Raw genomic sequence first — 4,322 nt, 5'->3', positions numbered from 1 at the left:
AACTTGAAAAGGTTTGAATATGTTATATGAATGTGATTTAAACTTGTAGATTTAACATTGTTTTAACATGTCAGTGTAGCTTCTTTCCAACTAATTGAATCAAAATGTTTGAATCATGTTAGTCAAATATGTCAGTAAAAGCACTTCAATTCAACAAAATTCTGCCTTGTTACATCTACTAGTTAATGTCTTGTTCATGTATAGTTTTGGTACTTTAATTAATACACATCTTGTTGTTTCAATTAGATTTGTTTTAGGTGAAAGAACTAAGAACCAAAACATTACATCTACAGAATAACCACATAAAACATGCAAACAATTAAACATTTTTATTTTTTTATTCAGTTTAAACATACACATACAAATAAGTTTAAACTGCTTTCTGCACTTTAAGTCTCCAATCCATTTGAGTGTTTGTAAAACAGGATTCAAACAGCATATCAGTCCAAATAACAGCACAAGCCTGACTTCCACACCTTCAGTTAGGACACCAATGTCCTGTGGGTCATTGTTGGGAAGCGTTCCCTCCTTCAGTATGACATACACTCCCGCCACAGTTTGCTCCATGGTACATTTTGACTCGATGTCTGAATCCTGTGGGGCGAAACACATAAAAGATCACAAACAAAAATTATTATTACAAGAATTGCTTATACACTTATTGGCCACTTTATTATGTACACCTGTAAAGTAAACTTAAATCCAATACAGGAGCTCTGATGTGAATCAGAGGTTATAATTTCTCAGTTTTAAGTTAAAAATTGTCAGAAAAGTGATAATTCTTCTGTTTATTATTGAGGTCACAGTGGGTGCTGGTGTGTTATTGCAGTGCATTTTTATATATATATATATATATATATATATATATATATATATAAAGTTATAATTTATCTGGCATCCATATTTAAAATTAATGAGGCTGCTAAAACATTATAACCACCATAGAATATAAAGCACTCCAATAAAAAAAAGCACGCAAGTATAGTTTTCTGATGCTGTTTAATTTATTTCTTATTATTATTTCAGATCAATTCATATATTTAGTAGGGCTTTACACAAAGTTTTGTAAATTAGGCCCCAAGAGAGCTCAACCATTATGAATAAAAAAATTATTAGTTTAGTACATCAACCAATTCACATAAGAACTTTGTCTAAGTGTACCAGTAGTTTCCTATTAATGAACAATTTGTCCAGGTCAATTTTAAGTTAAGTGTTCTCTCATGTCACATTTTTGTTGTAGCAAACAAGGATAAACATGACCCAAGTACAGAATGGCTTTTGAAATTTTCTCATCAACTCACCAAATATGCCTTGACTGGTTTTTCAAGGGTCTTCATTCAAGTAGATGCACAGAGACTTGATGACACAGGCTTCTCTGGTACGGAATGTACAGTGTCATCCTGTAGGGTGGAGACAAGATTAAATCAACTTCAGCGGCGACACAGCTTAAGAGTACTGAACGTGTTACTGTCTGTGTAGAATGTAACAGGTGAACTCTATACACATGGGTTTTAAGTCCTGCCCATGTCTTCAATGTGCATGCATCAATTAAATATATAGTAGTCAACAAAAAAGTTAATTAAAAGTTGTCCTTAGGTCAAAAACCCACCCTTAACACCAAACCTGTCCCTTACCTTACCCATATCCCACCTTAATACAGTTTTATTAAAAAGGTTTTAATCCACTTCAATTGTTGACTACTGTACACAAACATAATGACTGCCACTTCCAAAGCAATGTTTAGTTTATAATGCTTAAGTAATTTGTACCTGCAACTCTCCTTTGCAACACTTTCTGCACTGCCACATACACGTCACTGAAAGAGAAAGAAAAGTTCAGTATTCAAGGATAGTTAGTTATACATTACTGTATGTGAGTGTTTTAAAAAAAAACTACTTACCATGTAAAGGTGAGGTTCACACCAGAAGAGGATGGGGACAGCTATGCGATGTATATATTTTTTTCTGCTGTGAAAAACAAAACAAACAAAGTGTATAAGTTATATACTATATTTCCCAAATAAAACCATGCATACCTATTCAATCACTTTAACTTTAACTGCAATTTGTTAGGACATTTAATATGGTCGACTGCATTATAGATTTTACTTGACAATGTTTGCAAACTGTATTCAATAAGCTGGGTAGCAATATGTAACATTTCGGAACTCAAGAAAAACAAACAAAAAAGCTCTATAAACGTTAGCTAGACTAAAAAGAGCGATGAGAAGTGCATACTGATTCAACATACAACAAGTTACGTAAAAGTAAAGCGTATAAATAGCATTACATTAACTTACAAACAGAAAAACGAGTGCATGGTGTGTTCGACTGTGCAGTCTTTCCTCTCCCAATGTTGGGGTAGACTTCAGGTTTAACGTAGGTTATGTAGTTAATAGTTATTAGTTAATAGGCGTGGTTAGCATTGAATTGTGACAGAAATGCACAAATTGTAGCGGATATATTAACGTTAGGGTGAAACTTGTATCGACAAAGACAACGGAATTTACATAAGCCTACTTTGAAACATCGCTACAGTGTGTAATTCCTTATTATCCCATGTTACTAAGTGCAAACTGGAACATTATATCAATAAAGTACTTACCCTCAATATCAAGGATGAAGAACGTTTAAACGCAGCAGTTCAAACCGCTGGCGCTTCCAGCCGTCTGTACCCACGTGATTCCGTCGCAGCGGCAGCACTGCGCATGCGCAGTGACTCATCAGAGAGAGTTGTTGATATGAAGCGACTCGGGCTCATTGAATCAACAAGTGCTGATCTAATTCATTTGATTATTTCTTAATTTAGTTACAACTAACAAGAATCAATCATTTAACAGAAGTAAACTCGTTATAATCGTATTAATCAGACATATTTGTATTTTGCAAATCAAACAAGTGGCTAGTTGACTTTTTTGAGTGTAGACATTTTAGCATCTCAATGAGAAAAGATGCTTATTAATCATACAGAATGATGTTTTCTGTGATGGCAAGATTTAGGTACTTGTGCATTATTCTCCACATTCTTTCTAAGTACACTGTTTGTGTATTTTTGTTTTTCTTGTGCATCAGCAAAAGGTTTGTGTATTTGTTTTAGAGATTTTGCCAATAAATGTACAAGGTTTTCCATTTTGTGCTTGAATGAAAAATGAAACAACCTCATCATTAGACATTTAAATAACATTAAAGTAAATTTTAATTTACACTAATTGCTTATCATTCAGAAGTACACATTTACCATATTTCAAAGTACATATAAAATATACTATACATGGAATATATAAGTGCCACTTAAGTGGTTCAAAAATATCACTCAAATGTTCAACTAATTGCATTTGTGTAATTTAAACTGATATAGTTGAAATCAATTACAAATGAAATGCATTATGTGGTATATTTAACATGAAAATACACATTGCAGCTGATAGCACATACATCTCGGAGATATCTATTTGACAGCTGCAAAATGTAGTTTGCTCATCTGCAATACGTCTATTAGATGTCTTTAAGATGTCTATGAATGAGAATGTATGTAAAACTGACATCTTACAGACATAGGTGTGATATCTGGGAGGTGTCACATTAATTTATTGATTTCCCTAAAGAACTCTTCTTTTGTCAATTGTTTTAATATTATGGAAATTATTCATTTAGCGTATTCATTTTATTTTATTTGAAAATCTTATATTCATGTAGTACTTGTTCATTTAGCTTTGGTTTGGGTAGGTTATCAAATCTGGGGTGCGGCCCCTTTAAGAGAGCGTCATTTTGGGGTTTGTCTCGTTTCTCCTTCAGTTTGTGTGAAGCGCGGTTGAGGAAAGACGAGCAGTGCACATGCTCCGGTTAAAACATCTGTTCCTCTTCAAATAATATGTAGTTTGTGCAGAACATGAGCAGAGGTAGTGTGATTATGTTTTCATCGTGTGTGTACAAGTTTTGTAGCTAATATGATCCGTTTGATCGTTTTTTTTTTTTGTTTGTTTTTTAAGGGGGAATGCCAGATTTTCTCTGATAATGTTTGTAGGTTCTTTTATTCACGTTTTTGTTGATGTTGTTTTGAAGTTATGAAAAATGTTTTATTTCGGGGAAATACGTCATTATTTGATTATAAAAGAAATATGAAATTTGTGAAGTGTTTTGACGTGGCAAGCCTGGCTGTGCTATCACTTCGATTGAAACTTTTGCTGATTGTAAAATAACATTTACTTTATGCTAAACACAGCCAAAAATGAACGGAGATTGTATGCGTTTTTATTTTTATTTCGAGAAACAAGGCCACAAATTTATTTTCTTCATACATTTATTCTATCATGCTTCACGTTT

At 33.1% G+C, this 4,322-nt stretch overlaps 1 long non-coding RNA gene across 1 annotated transcript; it reads right to left on the bottom strand.

Annotated features, from left to right (window-relative positions):
* Positions 1-388: 388 nt before the first annotated feature.
* LOC141326178 (uncharacterized) lies at positions 389-2,905 on the bottom strand. Its single transcript, XR_012353862.1, has 5 exons — positions 2,605-2,905; positions 1,901-1,967; positions 1,770-1,816; positions 1,302-1,400; positions 389-594 (listed from the first exon to the last, which is right to left on the bottom strand). It is a non-coding gene; the product is annotated as an uncharacterized lncRNA (long non-coding RNA).
* Between the last annotated feature and the right edge of the window lie 1,417 nt (positions 2,906-4,322).

This window comes from Garra rufa, chromosome 1 (assembly GCF_049309525.1).
Source record: "Garra rufa chromosome 1, GarRuf1.0, whole genome shotgun sequence".
Taxonomy (NCBI): domain Eukaryota; kingdom Metazoa; phylum Chordata; class Actinopteri; order Cypriniformes; family Cyprinidae; genus Garra; species Garra rufa.
Note: the sequence above shows the minus strand (reverse complement) of the source record. Positions and strands in the feature narration are given on the sequence as shown.